The sequence below is a fragment of the Lepisosteus oculatus genome, chromosome 23, assembly GCF_040954835.1.
Source record: "Lepisosteus oculatus isolate fLepOcu1 chromosome 23, fLepOcu1.hap2, whole genome shotgun sequence".
Lineage (NCBI taxonomy): Eukaryota > Metazoa > Chordata > Actinopteri > Semionotiformes > Lepisosteidae > Lepisosteus > Lepisosteus oculatus.
In genome coordinates, this window is record NC_090718.1 from 4,828,114 (window position 1) to 4,847,407 (window position 19,294).

The 19,294-nt window shown below is 44.6% G+C and overlaps 4 long non-coding RNA genes across 22 annotated transcripts in view; 2 read left to right on the forward strand and 2 right to left on the reverse strand.

Moving 5' to 3' along the window:
* LOC138224913 (uncharacterized) overlaps positions 1 to 16,915 on the forward strand; it is a 20,244-nt gene extending 3,329 nt beyond the window's left edge. For 2 of the 16 annotated variants that reach the window (XR_011183382.1, XR_011183386.1), the window contains 11 exons: positions 3,005 to 3,097; positions 5,718 to 5,812; positions 7,173 to 7,338; positions 8,799 to 8,864; positions 10,344 to 10,429; positions 10,830 to 11,032; positions 14,644 to 15,198; positions 15,319 to 15,545; positions 15,696 to 15,907; positions 16,569 to 16,708; positions 16,783 to 16,915. This is a non-coding gene — a long non-coding RNA (uncharacterized lncRNA). Of the gene's footprint in view, positions 1 to 3,004; positions 3,098 to 3,794; positions 3,886 to 5,717; positions 5,813 to 7,172; positions 7,339 to 8,798; positions 8,865 to 10,343; positions 10,430 to 10,829; positions 11,033 to 14,315; positions 14,553 to 14,643; positions 15,199 to 15,318; positions 15,546 to 15,678; positions 15,908 to 16,568; positions 16,709 to 16,782 lie in introns of those variants that run through there. The other 14 variants (XR_011183394.1, XR_011183383.1, XR_011183393.1 and 11 more) reach the window with 14 other exon arrangements.
* On the reverse strand, positions 5,925 to 8,537 carry LOC138224915 (uncharacterized). Of its 4 annotated transcripts, XR_011183411.1 has the most exons (5): positions 8,393 to 8,537; positions 7,233 to 7,356; positions 6,880 to 6,987; positions 6,700 to 6,782; positions 5,925 to 6,299 (listed from the first exon to the last, which is right to left on the reverse strand). It is a non-coding gene; the product is annotated as an uncharacterized lncRNA (long non-coding RNA). The 4 variants fall into 4 exon arrangements; XR_011183412.1 differs by lacking the exon at positions 5,925 to 6,299 and having other exon boundaries at positions 6,581 to 6,801; positions 6,904 to 6,987; positions 8,393 to 8,531; XR_011183409.1 differs by lacking the exon at positions 5,925 to 6,299 and having other exon boundaries at positions 6,581 to 6,782; positions 8,393 to 8,531.
* A 2-nt stretch (positions 16,916 to 16,917) lies between the features above and the next one.
* On the reverse strand, positions 16,918 to 18,166 carry LOC138224916 (uncharacterized). The gene is made up of 2 exons (XR_011183413.1): positions 17,533 to 18,166; positions 16,918 to 17,054 (listed from the first exon to the last, which is right to left on the reverse strand). It is a non-coding gene; the product is annotated as an uncharacterized lncRNA (long non-coding RNA).
* A 19-nt stretch (positions 18,167 to 18,185) lies between these two features.
* LOC138224917 (uncharacterized) lies at positions 18,186 to 19,294 on the forward strand. The gene is made up of 2 exons (XR_011183414.1): positions 18,186 to 18,651; positions 19,158 to 19,294. It is a non-coding gene; the product is annotated as an uncharacterized lncRNA (long non-coding RNA).

Genomic DNA, 19,294 nt, shown 5'->3' on the forward strand with positions numbered 1-19,294 from the left:
CAGCAGTCAGAGGGACTGATGGAGGAAGATCATGGAAGGCTCAGTAGATATAGGACTCTTCCTCACAGCTACTGAGAAGTGTGATCAATGCCCTCAAACAGGCAGTGAATTTCAAGACAATATATTCACCTGCTGGAGACCATGGAGATTTCAAAACACCTCGGCGATGTTTGTAGATTTAAAACAGCCCAAACTCCTTTATTAAATCACTGGCTATGTTAGAACAACCCAGATTAGGAGGAAGGCACAATAAAATTCAATTTAGGACGAAACTGGTCAGGGACACAGCCGTGAGGCCAACACTGAGCCTGAAAGAGCTACAGAGAGCTCCATTGCTTTGAGAAACGGTGCCAGAGTCAATAATATCCCAGTCTCTCACCAGAGCTGAGCTGTGGCAGAGAGGAAAACCGTCTCCGATTGCTTTCGGTCGCTGAACCTCTTTAGACACTTGTTCTGTCTCAAGGTGTCCGTTTCCCAGTGTGGAGTCAACGCCTGTTTCTCCCTTATTTGCGTTCCCTGTGAGCAGCGTTGCCTTGAAGTGAATAAAGAGCACGAGTGGGCAGTGTAGTGTCAGTGTGGGAGCCCGTCCCGTCTCAGGGTATTGCAGCGTGAAGGTGGGACCTTGCTACTGGAATCGGAGCTACTTGCGGCCTCTCCAGTCCACTGCATTACAGTGTAGCTGCACCCAGTGCGGTTGATTGATATTACTGACAGTATCAGCAGTAATTAAGGAGCTGTTGTGTCAGATTACTGCAGGGGAGTGCACCGGAAAGGCTGCAAGATGAGTTGCTCGACTAAATTTTCCCCAAATGAGATTTTGTACTTAATTGTTCCTGTTAGGGGATTTGAATTTTCTCATAGGATTTCTGCAGGCGGGTTGTCTGCAAACTCGCCTTTTTCACAGCAGAGACGAGCAGCTCCGGGATCCGCCGCCCCTATGGGCCGAGTCTGATTGAGAAGGCAGGTCCGGTCAGTCTGCAATTTGACTTGAAGTTCGTGGTTTTTTAGCTGTTCTGACAGCCGGGTCGCTTTTAAATAGCGAGTTTGCAAACAAAGCCTGCTGCACGGGTCTGGAGCACAGACCCGCCCCTATTTATAACCTGAACCCTGATGAGCGCGAAAAAGGTAATTGTGACACCGGGGACCGAGCTGGGACTGTGGATACCAGTATAATATCACCGCAGTATATTGTAATTGTTTAACCTTATATGCTGTAATAAACTGTTTTGAGTGTTAATTGGTTTGATTATCCTGAAGGGATTTGGGTTGTAGAGAGCCGTAAATCGGGTCCCCCTGTGAACGGCCACACCAAGCGGCTCGCAGCGCTACAGTCTCCGGGCTCCGGCGCTGTCGGGGTCGGGGAGTCGGGAGCCGCTGAGCTGTGTGGAGAAAGACATCAGAAAGCTAGTGCTAGTGCAGAGCTCAGATCTGTCTGAACAAAACGGTTTGCTGATTGCAACAACAATAAATATATATGCAAGAGTACATACTGTATAACATCATCAGGGGTCCATAATACAGTTGCATTTTACAATAAAGGGTTATATAAGGGAAAAATAGACTGTACAGCTTTCACGTTCTTACCTTTAGGAATAGTCTGGAGGCTTGTCCTTACAGTATGTATGTTTTAGATTGACAATACAACGACAAATTATATTTTTTTGAAGGGTTTTCAATGGGATGAAAAAGTAACATTACAATTATGTCTCTAAAAGAAATGTTAATATTAGAGTCCTTCCTTATATACTTTTGCACATCCACCCAGAATGCGTCTATAACTGTACATAACCAATACAAATGTGGTAAAGTTCCTGGGTTGCTTTTGCAAAAGACATAGCTTTTATCATCTGTATCAATTTTAAAGCTATGCATAACACGTGTCATTAAGGTGAATGTGAAATACAATTCTTTATCAAACCTCCTTAACCTTATACAACATTTGCTTGGCATCATCTATATTTTATTCCAGTCAATTAGTTTCCCAAACGATGTTTTTGAAACTAGTTTAATTGACAAGATATTGTCAACTTGCAAAAGGGATTTTAAATATTTATTGCGATTACAACTCAATACATCGTGTCCTTGCAGTCTAATACAGGCTGTAAATTCTTTCAAAGTTTCTGATGGACTATTAGCACAATTTCTTAAAACATAGTCAGTGTAAATATTTCCTCATAAACATCCATTGTTTTACCCATTGCAATTTGTAACCCAGTTTTCAAAGCACAATGTTTTACTACAAAACTTTATATCTCTATGATTCCAGATGGTATACCTGAGGGGAATGATTATATATACTGTAAGAGTCCATGTGAGGAGTATTTGTTTATGGAAGCAGCAGTGTTTCAGGGGGATCTTTCCAGCATCAAAATTACATCAAAGTAAAACTCTGTATCACTTACTTCCTGAGAAATGTAATTAGATCATACTGTATATATCATAGATCTACAAAATAGTATAATTTGTTCTAAAGTCTTAAACCTTAAAGCCTCCTTCTGCCTGTGTTTGACAAATCATTATCTTTTCTAAGGTAATGAGTTTATTCCTCCAAATCAACTTTAAAACTTTAGAGTCAGCCTTCCTTCTAATTTAAAGTCAATACTTAATGTTCAGTACAGACCTTATTAACCAATTTAATAAGCATATTATTGCATCCCTTATTAACCATGAAGCAGAAACAAACATTTGCCTGGGAAGAACTACTGTCATAATTATCCATCTCCTTAAATGATTAATTTTACTGCTTATAGTTTTAGCGCTGAAATACAGCCTTAAAATTGCAATCTCTGCAGTATGATGAGAACCGAGCATCACTTCCCCATCGATTATCCCAGAAGTTCAAATCAGAAGAACGTGCATGTGTCTCTTTTAAAAAAAGTCAAATCTGCACTTGATGACTTGCAATATAAAAAAAAAACTTTGCTGTTGTCAAATGACTAATTCCCCCAGCATTTATCCAAGAAGTGGCAAAGATATCTGAATCAAACTCTCCCTGTTCCTGCAGGGTGGGGTCTACATGATGTCATCAGCCCCCAGTCTCACCTGCGCCAGGAGCTGAGTCCCATACCTGCGCAGTGGAGACGCCCTCAGATAGCAGGTGAGCTCATTATCGCTGGAATTGTTCATTTTGTTTAGTAGTTATCTGTGGAATTCTGTATAATCCACGCTTGTCTTCCTTTCTTACCAATTTGACCAATGTGTCTTTTGTGACAGATCAGTTCATTTCAAACTCAGGTTTACTTCCTGTTATTTGAAATTGATCCCACTTTCTCTTGGTATCTTTGTTAGGATAGATCAGTTGCTGTTTTTACTAAATCAGTTCTTACCATACTTTAACAGACCTTGAGGTAGTTTTGTGCCCAATACAGTGCTGTATAATCTTCCAGGAATTATTCCATACTGTATTCTGTATTAATTACAAATACTGTCGCCTTGAGTATTTTTGAGTATTGATATGTGTCCACTTCACTGTAATTTCCACTGACCAGCTGAAATACAGAGCTGTACTGGGTCTGATCAGTGGCAGTTACTGTGCATAGCTGGTCAAACAAGACTGAAGTAATACAAGAGAAATAAAATGAAAAACAGAAATGTAATTAAAACGATTGCTAGCGCCATTAATTATTCTTGGTTTTATCTGCACTAATTTATCACACTGTACAAATAATCAATCAGCCTCTTCAGGCTCCTGTTCAGTCTTAAGATGTCCATGATTATGCTATAATCACTTTATTATCTATAACAGGGTACTTTTCAGTAAAGGAAAACTCTAAACAAATGTGTTTCAATACTAGTGAAAGCATTCCAGACTCTGCACAGTATTGTACTCAGAGACCTGACTGCAGTACCTGATGCCACTGCTGTCCCTCACCTTCAGAACCAGCTGTGAGTTTCTGAGCACACAGTGTGTGACCTGACTGCAGATACAGTGTTATTCCCACATGAGCGAGTGGACAAGATCACCTGCTGTTTTCTTGCTATATTCATGCTAAAAGCTTAGAACGAGCTGCTGCTTTTCAATTAAATAACCATCTCATTGCACATAACCAAATCAGACCCTTCCAGTGAGGCTTCAGACAATCACGCAGCAGAGAAACTGCCCTGGTTAAAGGATAAAAATTGCTTTTTATTTACTATATAACACGTTGTAAGATGCTTGCAAAGGTGTAATATAAAAATGTTTTCTTATTACTACAGACTGAGAAATTCAGTAACTCCCAGCCTCATCCTGAGCACTAATACTAAAACACCTAGAACTCCTCATGAACGCAGCTGAACCCCAATCCATATTTAGATAGATAGATAATACTTTATTAATCCCGTAGGGAAACTGATGTGTTACAGCAGTCCAGCCCAAGACAAGCAAAACAGACTAGTTATAAAACAAAAGACAAACAAAATAAATAAATACATAGGTGTGTGCAAAATGTGCTGATCATAGTCACTGTAAAAACAATAGAATATGTGCAAAATGTGCATAGGTTTATACAGACTGATTGTCCAAAAAGTACAATGGAGTAAACATGCTGTCCATAGAGGAGCAGATGAAGGGCTAGCAGTCCCAGCCTAGGGCAGCGTTCTACACCCTGACAGCCGCCGGGAGGAAAGACCTGCGGAAACGTTCCCTTGAATACCGGAGCTGGAGCAGCCTGTTGCTCAAAGTGCTCCGCTGCCCAGAAACAGTCCCATGAAGCGGATGAGAGGTGTTGTTCATGATGGCTGTGAGCTTGGTCAGCATTCTCCTCTCAGCCACCACCTCCATGGGGTCAAGGCTCATCCCCAGCACAGTGCCAACCTTCTTGAGGAGTTTATTGAGCCTATTTGCATCTTTTGTCGTGATGCTGCTGCCCCAGCACACCACAGCGTAGAAGATGGCTGCCACCACCACTGATTCATAAAAAATGTGTAGCAGTGTTCCACACACACCAAAGGACCTGAGTCTCCTAAGAAAACAGAGTTGGCTCTGACTTTTCTTGTACAGGGCGTCAGAGTTACCAGACAACTCCAGCTTATCATCCAGGTGTAGCCCTAAGTATGCCCTCCATGTCCTCACGCTGGATGGAAACAGGGTTCAGCGGAGACTTATTCCTTCGAAAGTCAAAGATAATTTCTTTGGTCTTGCTGGTGTTAAGCTGGAGATGGTTAAGATGACACCACTCCACAAAATTGGTAATCAAGCTCCTATATTCCTCCTCCCTCCCCTCTCTAATACACCCCACAATTGCAGAATCATCCAAAAACTTCTGCAGATGATATGTCTCAGAGTTGTACCTGAAGTCAGAGGTGTAAAAGGTGAACAGGAATGGAGCAAGGACAGTCCCCCGTGGAGCCCCAGTACTGCTATATTTCAATCAGTCAGCAGTGTTGCTGTATGGTGACAGTGCAGTCTTTCACAGGTTCAGTGTGCTCTTCTGCAGAGGCTTAAAATGAGCTCAAAATAAGCGATTCAGATCACTGGTTCACATGGAAGGGCTCAGCTTGAGCATCAAAATACTGATTCCAAATATTCCCTTGAGAAAGTGTTCTCCCAGCCTGTGGAACTGAGTGGGGCGGGACACTGGAAGGGAGTGATTACTCCTGCTGGCGCTGTGCACAAACACTAAGAGTCTCTGGTGGAAGAACAGGGGCCCTGGCTCTGAGGGCTGGAAGTGCTGGTCCAGAGGGAGGAGATTCTCCTACTAGTCCCCTCACCTCCTCCACTGTGCTCCCTTCTCCAGAAGGCTGGGAATGAGCCTGCGGGGATCAGAACGGGAGGGAAGAAGCAGACTGTGTCCCTGCTCGAGGAGAAGACTCTGGCAGGACAGGAGAGGAGGTAAGAGCACCTGCGTCTGGGAGGTCAGGGTGACAGCAGTGCAGGAGGGGCTGAGAGCCGGAGAAGATCCCAGTCAGACACAAGAGGAGTTTAATACCAGTAGATGAATAAAATGACTCAGTAATACAGATCTCCAAACTATACACAGACACTTCACATTGAGACGTCGGACAAGTTCACCTTCAGACAGAAGAGCTTAACACAAGTGCATAAACAGGCATTCACAATAATTAAGGACAATAGTTCTCAAAACTAGAGTACAAATTCAGTCAGCTACCATAAACTGAGAATGAATTACTACTCAAAAATGACACAAAGTCAGGATGAGATCTAGAAATCTGTTACCAATACCCAAAAGATCAGAACCTTTGAAAAACTCACAGCAGAATGGTGATTAATAGCAAACGGGCTTTACTGATGTCTAAGGAAGTTGTGACATCAGTTCCAGTTATACAGACTGAAGTGATTGAACAGCCTCTCTTAGTAACTGAAAGGGAGAATGAAAGCTATTAGTACATAATTCAGAAGTGTTCAGTGAAAACAACCAAAAAACTTTCTAGAGAACAAACTTAAGTGAAATCAAAGCTCATTCAATTAACTTCCTTAGATAAAGACTTTACTACTAACTATACAGAAACACTCAAAATGGATCAAGTTGACAATTCTAGCACAAGAAGCAGCTGTACACAGTTGTATCTAGTTCATACACACAGATAATACCTCAACGCTGCTGGAGAAGGAAGGGGCTCGTAGTGAGGGAATCAGGAGTACATGAAAGGAGAATCTTTATTTTGCACAGCACTCGACATTTTACACAGTGTCTGAGTAAAGTATACAGAGCAACAGGGAGACGGCAAGAAACTAAAACAGACTGAACTCGTACACACTTTCTCACAACTCCTGTGGCTGCTGCTAGGGCCAGTTCACTGCGTTGGTGGTCTTGACTGCAAAGGGCTGATGGAAATTAACTCTGTGTGAATAAGTGAGATCTCAGGAGACAAGAGAGGAGAAAATGAATCCATAACATAATGGAAACATGGAGTTCAGGGGTTTCAGTTTGTATTCACCTGGAAGATCAAGTAGAAACTCACAGGCTGTGTATCTGCAGCCTTCAGCAGTATATCTTTCATCTTCAGGAGGGATTGAAGAAGGACACATAGACAAAGGAAATGAAACTGGATCCAGAACAGTGAAAAAAATGGAAACATAAAACATAAAACCTTTAAATATGTAGATGTTGGAGTGGGGAGCTGTATCAGTGTGTGTTGGCTGCAAAGGAACAAGATGAATTACACTGAAAAATAGACAGGATCACCTGAAAAAGACTCTACAGCAAAAATGTTTCTCCTTCATTTTTCAGCTTGAAATCCAGATTTACTTGTTTGAACAATGAGGTAGAAGAGTCAGAGTGGGGACTCACCTGGAGTCCTGGGTGATGAGACTCAGGAGGAGGTTTGATCACGTCAATCCACAGCCTCATCAGACCAGGAGGAGACGAACTGTGTCAGAGGCAGCGCCGACAACAGGTATGGACCCGGGGTCAGCTGAACAGTGAGAGAGAGAGACGGGGGCAATCGGACAGAGGGAATGAGTGAGATTGATGGAGGAAGGGTCAGGAGACAGAGGGAGCTTCCAAGATGCCCCATCACAATCCTCCACGAGATCAGTGCCCTGAAAGTTTCAGAGAGGGGAACAGGTAGAGAGCACAAGCAGTCTTGGGGACTTGGAAATTTAAGATTTCTAGGTCCCTAAAGCTCTCTAATATTTTGTGTTGATTCATTTTCAAACAAGTTTCAAGTATTCTGCCACAACGGGGCTCCATCTCTCTCTTAATTGCTTGGTTTGCAGAAGTCTGAGCTCTGATTTAGTGATGGACAGCTCTTCCTCTGAGCTGAGATGTTGATCACATGTAGAAGAGTGAGGACTGGGGTAGTAGTGGGGTTAGGGAGTGGACATGCCATCAACATCTGAACCCAGAGGGAATGCTTAAGACACACCATACTCCTGTGGTTGTTAGACTTCATGTGAATCTTCAGCTTTTATTTGAAGAGATCTGGAACATTAGTGACAGAGGAAGAAGCATAGAAAGGTAAAATAATACATTGAGATAGAGGGAGAAAGGCTCTGTGACACAAAACAGTTTGGAAGAGAACGTTTCAGGTTTAAAGTCAATTGTTAGGCAGCAATAAAACACATCCTTCACTATTACTGAGACCACGAGTCCTTGTCGAGCTCCAGAGTGAGAGAGCTGGAGTGAAAATACTGAAACTTCCCTCTCGACTCAAACATGGTTCCGCTAGACTGCCCGAAGATGTGGTTTTGTGCGCGATATTGAGAGAAAGGAGTGAGGTCTGTTAATCAGCGTTGAAGAGCAGGGTTAGCAGGACATTAGAGGGGTGAATATTCACAGCATTCGCCCGACAGTTTGAAGCACAGCCCGGTGAAATAAGAATAAGAATAAGAAATACACAGAGAAAATTCTCACAAAACATTTCCAAACTATCGCGGGCACAATAATGTCATACAGGTGTCAATGCACAAAGTAGTAAAGCTTAAAACGCGTTTGCACACGATACTTACTGCCCTCTCTGTTATCCGGCCCTCGCGCGTAAGGAGGATAAACGGACGGGCCAGAATTTATAGGCCGTGGAGCCACAATGACCAATAAACAGGCGAGACGACATCTGTCGTGGCCCCGCCCACCAAAACCCTTTATTAATATTCAATATATAGCGGCGATTTTACAATTAAACAAATTTGTAGTTCGTCCTCCCAACGCATGAGGGCGGTCCAACCCCACCCTCTGTGTCAAGGAGGCGGGACTGGGCAGCGTGACGTCTAGAATTCTGATTGGGTGAGGCTGCTCTTATTTAAATTAGCCCCGCCCCCCGTGACGGCTTTTTCCGGAAGTTCTGGCAAAATTAGGAGCTGAGCGTTTTGAATGGCGTTTTCTTGGTTTTTATTGTTTTTTGGCTTACTCTTTTAGTGAGATCGTTAGAACACCGTGCGGAAGTCCTGCGGCGATATATCGGACCCCCTTGACTTCCAGCTCGTGAGTATAAAGCGATTTTTTTGTTGTTTGCGTTTGATCAGCAAGATGGCGACGGGAGCTCATTTGCATTTATTAAAATTAGAGGACGGTCGTTTGTATGTTAATGAGCTAATTTGCATTTGTGTTGTTAATGTATAATGTGGTTTTCGCTAGAATTGTGAATCGAGAATGTAATGTTTATACTAAGCAAAAACGTTCACTTTGCTTAAGGGACTAAAAAGTGATTTTACTTTTGTTTTATTAGTAAGACGTCGGTGTTGACACCCTCATTTGCATTTAAATCTGCATATTAGATATATATTATAATCAGGCGTCAGCTGCTTGTATACTAATGAGCTATTAATATGTATGTTGTTAAATTGAACTAAATTTAAAAGCAATTGTATTGGATGGTGTTTTTTCCAGATATATTTCGTGTTTACTTTGTACCAAACAAATACTTGAATGCGTAAAAATGTTATACTGTTCATGTCGGCGTTAAAACTCTTTATTTGCATGTAAATTTTTCACGTTTTTTTTTATATGAACTGTATGTATTTTTTTATTTTTGTTTAACTTTTTCAACTGGAAAAAAACGATTTCAAGTTTGATTTTGAAGTATCTAAAATGCATGTTTACATTATACTGAATAAAAATAAAGTACAAATTTATTTTAATTCTTGATTATTTGTCTTTCTTGAATAAATTGTTTTCAAAGAATATGTCATGATGCCTTTTGCATTGTGTTAATCTAAAATGTTTAAATGTTTCAGAGATTTGAAACATTGAAAGGGTTGCTGATTAACTTTTTATTCTGTAGTTTACATGTCAAATTATGCTAAGTAATTATAATGAGTACATTGATTATGTATGAGTTAATTAAAGGTCTTTAACATTAAACAAAGCACTCGCAGGGCAGGGCTTGGAGACAGTCATTTGTGATTGGACTCAATGTCTTGTCAATCTTAAAAACACACCCATTTAGAACAGTGTCATAGTTGGGGGTGTGGTGTTTTGATTGACATGTCTTTCAACCAATTAGAATCGTGGAGTATGACTTTAAAATCATAGTCCTAAGTCCTTTCCAATCAGATTTCTTGTGGGGCGGGACATGGGCGTGGTTGTGGAATTTGACCAATCATGTGAGGGTAAAAATTGTGGGGTGGGCTTTAACCCAAACATTTTGATTGGTTGGTATGACAGTGCATAAGTGACGCCCCTCATTAATAATGCACCACGCCCCCCTCATTAATAACACCACGCCCTTTGTTGGCCACACCCCTTCATTAATATTCAGTTCGTGTTCGTGTTCCTCCTTTTCTTTGGTTTTATGTTTGTGTTCAAATAATGTTACCAAGAAAACAAGACAGAATTTGAAATTCTTTATTGAGTGTTGCAGCATACAAATCAAAGACTGTTGGTTACAATGAGTTACAGAAAATACAGAGCAAGTTACAGAATCACAAGTAACCGCATCTGTGGTGGTGACTTCCTTTCCAGCCGCAGCAGTCTGGTCGGTGCGGGATGGGTTCTGTCCGGGCGGCAGGGACAGCAGCCAGGCGAGACCTGAAACACAAGAAAAACAGGTAAGTGACAGCGACAGCAGGCAGATGCAGTGAGGAGAGAGGCAGAGGAGCACAGGGAGTCACTCGGCGGTACAGCGCACCTCGCTTTGCGGGACACGGGCTCGTCTTACTGTCGGGAAAAGTGAAACTAAGGCTGAGTGGTTCTGACCTTCAGACGGTCTCCTGCAGGTGACGGGTGATGCTGACGCTATATTTTTGATGCAGGGGTAGAAGGCACACGACTTACGTTTTATTAATTTTAACATTCACTCCTATCTACGGTCAGTGAGTTTTACAGAGTTGCGGTTTGTTTGTGTGACCTGGGTTGTGGTTCTAATGTTGTAGGATTTAAAATATTTAGTTCTACGCGCACCAACATTCTGCTGCCTGTTTTCAAGTTGGAAACTTTTGCTCGTTTTAGGTCTGTCTTGGCTTTCTGAAAATAATGTTGCGCTTTAAGCAATCTGTATGACCCGGGGTCCCACAAAGCAAGGTGTGGCTGCAGTGTACCAACATCACATCTATCCCGGAACACTGCGGGGCTACTGAGCACCAGATCATACATGGGATCCAGGCTGTTGGAGAAGATTGGTTATAGAATAATCGAGCTCCAGTGAACTACAGGTAAGGGGCTGTTCCTACTACTCAAGTGCTCCCCATGATGAGATCTAGGTCTCAGATTGCTCCCGCGCACAGGGACCCCAGATTCACAGCAAATCATGTCAAGCCCCTGCATTTGTTAAATACAGCAGGACTCAGCCTACGTCTAGACACAGTACCCACCACCAATGAACCACAACTTTACAGTCAAGCAATTTTTATTTGTGAGCAGGAGATGAATGAATCCAGTAGAATACAGTTCTGGAATTGAATGCACACACTTGATCATATTCAAGTACAAACAGTTCAACTCTGCCATTTCAAACAGGCAAGATCGGGACATATGGGGTTGTAGAGCCCACAGAGGCAATAATTGCCTGCAGTCTGGACCCAATGAGCTCACTGTTCTCTGTGTGATCCGAGACACTTTGCAGCTACAGAGGTGTCTATTCTTGAGGGTTTAGGACTTTGGTGTTCAGTATGTACACTGCTGCTCAGGTGGGGTGAGATGTGGAGTGTAGCTTGGCCATTACTAGACTGTCCACTTTTCTGCTGCTGCTGCTATCCTGACTGAGGTGTTCCTGCTAAAGATATGGAGGTGCTATAGATCCCCACACTTCAGCTCTCATTTTAAATTATCCAGAACATTAGTCTTGATAGAGGAAAACGTACATGAAATGGGGGTGTAGTCACAAGCTGTCAGCATTCAGGATTAGTGCCAATCAACTCAGTTTCCTTGGTGAAGTGATAGAGTACCTGTATAATATCAGGGTGTGGATATCTACTTCAGCTCACCTTAGAGATCAGTCAGAGTCTGCTCACCTTGGCAATCTATAATCTCAGTCCTCTGTGAGTGATGAACAGCAGGACTGGTGGGAAATTTAACCTCATCCTATGTTCTAATGTATTGGCACACTTTCACTCTACACATTTCAGAGCACAAGTCAGTAACTGAGCAACTGTACTCCGTGTCTTCCCTGGAGAAGAGGAGTTACCCGTTCTTGAGGTGCTCTTGCTTGAAATGAGTACTTCAGCAAGTTGCATCATGCTCAGCTGGATTGAAATCTGCAGCCAGACTTGGACAGTTTCTGTTTTCTCCTGAAGACCTCATTGGTTGCACTGATCAGCTATTTTGAGTTATTGTCATGCTGCATGGTGAATCACTCTCCAGTTAGTATGGAGGCATCTTCCCCTACATTAGAGACCGTGTTTCAGTCAACTACAGAAAGCATTCTGCTGCTGCCATCATGAGCAGCATTAATACAGATGAGGGAACCAGTTGGAGACACTCATGCATCCCCAGGCCATGACATAACCTCAGCCAGGCTTCAGAATGTGCTCAGAGTACAGAGATGAAAAGGTTCAAGCGTGCAGACAGAAAGGAGCTGTAGATGCTCCACAGAACAGCACCTCACCTGTGAGTCATGGCCTGGCCTGGGGAGATCATGAGGCGATTTCTGCACCTCTATGCCTCCCTCAGCACTAATGTACTGGGTGTTGTGGATTCAGAGCCGAGAACTTCAGCAACACCTCAATGTCTTCTGCACTCCCCCCTGAGCTCAGATGTTGATCACATGTACAGGGTGAGGATTAGGATCAAAGGTGGTGTTAGTCAGACACCATACATGTCATCTACATCTCAACTTGGAGGATGCACATCAAATATTCAGGTGTTGTGGCATTCTGTCACAATTCGTAATGCAACCAAGGAGGTCATCAGGAGAACTGAAAAACCTTACAACGATCAAGTTAGCATTCAGCTTTCAATCCAGTGGAGCAGGACGAACTAACTGAAGTATGATCACCTGAAGACCAAAGTACTCAGTGGCAGCAGGAGTTTCTAGGACGATGACCGAGTGAACTCACTGGGTCACAGACCTCATTTACTTAAAATGAATGCGTCCCAATTACTTCAATATACAGGACTGAGAACAAAGGATGTTTTTACTGGAATATGATCAAATGTGTGCACAGAATCCAAAAGTAAAATAATCCCTCAAATTACTGTTGTGTTCAGTACATATTGCTTGACTGTAAAGCTTAAGTTGACATTGCAATATTCATGCAGGACACCTTTCAAATGAAACCCAGCATGATCTAGTGTCCCATTGTATCAATACACCTTGACAGGAGGGGTCTGAGTGACAGGGGCAGTGGCATGAATTAATGTGATCTGTTTGCATGTTGTGCTGTTAGAATTAATGCTCTAGCCCATGAGAAAGATTGGACTTTAGGTGTGAGGGCATCTGAAGCTCTTCGAGAAATGATTGTTCAAGCTGCAGTAAAAGCCTGCTTGCTTCCATGTGCTCAGTGTGGGAGCTGCACACGAACAAGTATGGGAGAATTCCCCACTGATAGGGACATTTATTCTGGCTGTGGAGTTCTTTCAACTGAAGAAATCGGCTACAATTACTCTTAACACGGTCACTGCAGAGTCCTGGTGTCTGAATAATGTTTACACACTAACCACGGAATTCACTCAGTCCAGCTCTCCAGAAAACAGCTCCTTCCCCTGCGACAGTCGAGTTCACCCCAACACAAGTGCAGGAGAGCTGCCATGTGGTTTGCATGCTGTTAGAAAGCAGGAACCATTCTAAACTGAAAATATTGAACCTGGTTTAAGAAGTGCGGCGAATTAGCATCTTTACCTCAACACACCTTGACCTGCTGGTTAATGAAAACTTATTGCTTTCAGTCTCTGAGCCTCTTCAGACTCCTGTTCTGTCTCAAGGTGACTCCACAGCCAGAACCTTTTTCTCGTCTCCTTCCCAGTGTGGGATTGACTCTTGCTTGTTGCTTATTTAGATTTCCTGTGAGCAGCATTGCCTCGAGGTGGATAAAGAGCATGAGTGGGCAGTGTAGTGTCAGTGTGGGAGCCCATCCTGTCTCAGGGTATTGCACTGTGAAAGTGGGACCTTGATCTAGCTCTGGAGTCAGAGCTACTTGCAGCCTCTCCAGTCCACTGCATTCCAGTTACTGTACACAGATCTATTGAATTCTTAATTGGTAGGATGTTGATACAATCAGAATTCAGGAGCTGGTTGTGTCATATTACCACAGTACAGTGCACTGGAAGGGCTGCAAATGGTGTAGCTCCGACTAAAACCTTTTTACCAAGTAAGGTTTAACCTTGTACTTAACTGAGCTTGTCAGGCGATGTGAACTCAAATCCACAGTTAACAGGATTTCTGCCCTCGGGCTGTGTGAGAACTCGCTGGTTAACAGCCGAGACGAGCAGCTCCGGGATCCGCCGCCTCTATTGGCCGAGTCTAAACGAGAAGGCAGGTGCGGTCAGTCTGCAATTAGACTTCAATCCGCGGCTTTTTAGCGGTTCCGACAGCCGGGTCGCTTCTTCGCCTTTAAATAGCGAGTTTGCAAACGACGAAAGTTTCGAAAATTTACCGTTTTTCTGGGCGGACACTTTCGGGGCGCTTTATCACGACGGTACAAGAACACTGGGCTTTAAATGTGAATTGTTGAAACTTACCGTGATGGAGCTGTTGGACGGGCTGACTTGTGGCTTCGAGTCTGCGGAGGAAAACTGGTGTTAAACTTGAACCTACGGCTTTCATATTGATGTTTTTTTCTTTTTCGTTTTACCTGTCAAATACGCTTTTTTCTCGTTTGTATTCTAGGCTTGTGGAGTATCCGGGCGCGGCTCTGGGCTTTAAGGGGCGGCTGTCGAGTCCTCCTGGCGTGGAGACCTGAGCGCACACCCACCCGTGTACCGAGTGACCGGAGCTCCGCGGCGGATCCACAGGCGAGTCCGAGTCTCTTCTTCCTAGAAGCCGAGAGACCCGGTCAGGAAAGCGCAGCTTCAAGACTCGTTTAGGACTGAAAACCACTTTCACAGGGGCTTCGTCGCTTACCGGTATCGCCCACTCTCGGTCCTGGCGAATCCAACGGTAGCGGGTCCTTGTGGTTCCGGACTCTGTGCAGCTGCGGGTCCGGCTGGGTTTTCATCCTCCGGAGCCGGTTTGCATGAAGACGCGCCGACCGCTCTGTATAGCCTTTAACTTGGGGAAACTCGTAGCTTGACTTACCGGTACCTGACCGCAGGACCCTGGAGCCCAGACGTGCGAGACCCGGTGTGAAGACTGAACCCCGGTGTGAGAGGAGAGAGAAACCGCTTACCTTGCTCTCGAAACGCCGGCTGCTCCCGTCCTGCTGTAAAGGTTAAAGCGAGAGAGGTAAAACTTGCTATAAACGAATTTCTCCTTGAACAACGTTGCTTGTTCTGGTGAAACCTGCAAAAAAGGTTTAGTGCATGTATGAGAAATTGAAACGCTTTTTGTTTTTTTGTTTTCCAGGAGCCGAGCAAAGCGCCTGTACCGGGAGAGCAGCGAGGTACCAGTCGCGGTCTCCCGGCCGGCCGGCCGCCAGACTCCCCCCCACCGCGGCCCCCACCTCCCCGCCCGTCTCCGCTCACGGACGCGCTCCCCACCCTGGGTCGGGACCCCAACCTGTAGGAGCTGGAGGACAGACCGCCCCTATTTATAACGTGAACCCCCTGATGAGCGCGAAAAGGACGAGAAAGGTAGCTAATTAAGAGACACCTGGGACCGAGATGGGACTGTGGATACCAGTATACTAACACTGCTGTGTATTGTAATTGTTTTATTGCTTTATATCTTTATTTGTTGTAATAAACGGTTGTAATTGTTACTTAGTTTGATTATTCTGACAGGGTTTGGGTGTGGGGGGGCGGGGTACAGGGGTGTACAAAGCCGTGGATCTGGTCCCCCTGTCAACAGCCACACCAAGCGGCTCGCAGCGCTACAGCCTCCGGGCACTGTCGCTGTCGGGGAGCCGGGAGGCGCTGGCCTGCGGCCTAGACTGCAGCCTCCATCCCCGCCCTCGCGTAGAGAGCCCTGCCGGCCCGAGGACACTCGCAGCCAGGTAGGTGAAGGATGACGCTCCGCTGTGCTGAAGGAACGCGTCCCGTCACCATGGTGATTGGTGTAGGGGGTGTGGCTGTGCTGCAGGGCGGAGTTCAGTGTTAATAGTGTCCAATCAGCGTGTGGAAGAGGTGGGTGTGAGAACAGCCAATCGGAAGAGCGCAAGTTCAAGCTGAGAGAAAAATAACAGCCGAGCCAGGCGGGTCTCGAACCCGGGGCTCCGGGGTGGAGATGTATAAGAGTCGGGGTTTAAGCTGAGTGAGCTATACTTCCTGCCAGATCTGATAGACCTCCGCGGACATATTTATCTGTTCAAATCTCGCTAAACGAAAAAAAAATAATTAAAAAAAATAAAAAAGTATCCCTCCTCTTGCGATTCTAACAGTAGTATCTCTGCTCATCTACCTTGTTGCGGGATTTTTCAAAAAATGCTTTGGGATGTGCGGAGACCCGGGGATTTGAACCCAGACTCTCACCTCCCGCAGCCCGGCGCCCTACAGGACGAGCCACAGTGCCGGGAGACGATAGAGCCCCCCCTTCAAACACAAAACCTTTAAAACTGCGATTCACTCGTCCCGCTCTCAACAGCCCCCCTTCTGTAATAACGACAGCTCTGCTGGCTGAGAAGTATTTTATATTCATGATGTTCTTGCATATTACAGGTACTTGGAGCTGCCCTGAGTCCTGCTGTGATCCTGCACACTGTTCAGGGTGGGTGTCAGTCCTGCCTACGGCACAGGACTCTGCTTCACTGTGAGCTGTGTTTCAGGGAGTCTCTGTGCTCCCCCTCGCCTGCCTGCAGGTATATCTGACTTTGCTGTGTAGAACACAGTTAGACTTGTATTGCATGCGGATAATTACGCTTTACTCTTCCAGTGTTCTCCATGAGATCCCCGTCCGTCAACAGGCACAGAGCTCATATCAGAAGTTCCCCCGAAACTCTTCGATTTCAGCCACGGACACTGGAAAGAAAGCCTGAGTGTACGACAATAAAAAACAAGAGACTCAATGTTTGATTGGTAGTGTTTTATTACGTGGAACAACAGTACAGTATTTAAATAAAGTATCAGAATGAAGGAGCGAAGGGACAGCCGGCTGATATCGGTGTCCATTCCTGAGGCTGAGTACAGATTCTCCAGAGGCCGGCCCTGAGAAAATACCCACAGCAGTGTAGGAGCAGCTCAGACAGAGGGATCAAAGAGCACAACACAGTTCACTACAACTGAGATCATCTGCTGTCCAGCACAACACCTCCCACCACCATTACATATCGAGTTAGCAAGTGTAAGAATAAACAGAGAAAGAGACCATACAAACATCACATACAGCAAACCGACGAGATCTAGAAGAGACTGAGTGTAAGATCTGTACAGGCATAATATACATAAACACCAAGTCAAAATCTATATTGTTTGTAAGCACATTCTAGGACGAAGAAAATAAACATTAATGGTTTAACAACTAAAAAATCAACACACACAAGTCAACATGATATTTCTGTCTGCCCTCTAGATCTCTCATGTACACGGTACAGCATTACAGAGAGAGACTGGAGCAAATCCAGCTGGTTACTGGTTAAAGTAGACCAAACAAACAAACACCTGGATCAACTGCAGACACACCAACCTCTCTAGGCCACGGACTGGACAGCCCTGTCTTGCTCCTTCTTTTAAAGACGAGCTCTTCATCACCATCGTCTTCTGCAAGAAGGGTCACGATCACTGAAGCACAACGTGTCTGAAACAAATAAACTGCCCACAGCAACTCGTGCAACGTAGCGCCCTGAACACATTCCGATGAACAAGATACGAGGCAAACACGTTCGCAGCGACGGCAGAAAAGGCCGCCACAGACTTAAATAAAGAAGGGCCGAACCGATTAAACATTTCTCTTTGCTAAAACACAATCCTCGATGATTACACGAGCGGAAGAACAACACGCTTAAAGTTCCCGCCCCCTCATGGATCTTGCAGTTTATTGGTCAAACTGGGCCGAAACTGCGCTGGACTCTGATTGGCTGTGGATCTCCCACTCATTAGCATACGGCTTAGACACCAGTCACATGATCCGGGTGTTCCGTACCCCAGCAACCCTCACTCCAACACTGTGAAACCGCCCTCCGTAGAATCGTTTTTAGCACCATCGCCGCCAGGTGGTCATGAATCGGAAGTGACACCCTGTACTGTAAGGAGTTCAAAAGGCGCAATTTATTCTTACTTCATTTCCATTTCTCTGCTACACGAGTCTACGGAGGGCGGTTTCACAGTGTTGGAGTGAGGGTTGCAGAGGCACTGAACACCCGGATCATGTGATTGGGGTCTAAGCCGTATGCTAATGAGTGGGAGATCCACAGCCAATCAGAGTCCAGCGCAGTTTCGGCCCAGTTTGACCAATAAACTGCAAGATCCATGAGGGGGGCGGGAACTTTAAGCGTGTTGTTCTTCCGCTCGTGTAATCATCGAGGATTGTGTTTTAGCAAAGAGAAATGTTTAATCGGTTCGGCCCTTCTTTATTTAAGTCTGTGGCGGCCTTTTCTGCCGTCGCTGCGAACGTGTTTGCCTCGTATCTTGTTCATCGGAATGTGTTCAGGGCGCTACGTTGCACGAGTTGCTGTGGGCAGTTTATTTGTTTCAGACACGTTGTGCTTCAGTGATCGTGACCCTTCTTGCAGAAGACGATGGTGATGAAGAGCTCGTCTTTAAAAGAAGGAGCAAGACAGGGCTGTCCAGTCCGTGGCCTAGAGAGGTTGGTGTGTCTGCAGTTGATCCAGGTGTTGTTATATCAGCAACAGCTGAAGAGGTGTTTGTTTGGTCTACTTTAACCAGTAACCAGCTGGATTTGCTCCAGTCTCTCTCTCTCTAATGCTGTACCGTGTACATGAGAGATCTAGAGGGCAGACAGAAATATCATGTTGACTTGTGTGTGTTGATTTTTTTAGTTGTTAAACCATTAATGTTTATTTTCTTCGTCCTAGAATGTGCTTACAAACAATATAGATTTTGACTTGGTGTTTATGTATATTATGCCTGTACAGATTTTACACTCAGTCTCTTCTAGATCTCGTCGGTTTGCTGTATGTGATGTTTGTATGGTCTCTTTCTCTGTTTATTCTTACACTTGCTAACTCGATATGTAATGGTGGTGGGAGGTGTTGTGCTGGACAGCAGATGATCTCAGTTGTAGTGAACTGTGTTGTGCTCTTTGATCCCTCTGTCTGAGCTGCTCCTATACTGCTGTGGGTATTTTCTCAGGGCCGGCCTCTGGAGAATCTGTACTCAGCCTCAGGAATGGACACCGATATCAGCCGGCTGTCCCTTCGCTCCTTCATTCTGATACTTTATTTAAATACTGTACTGTTGTTCCACGTAATAAAACACTACCAATCAAA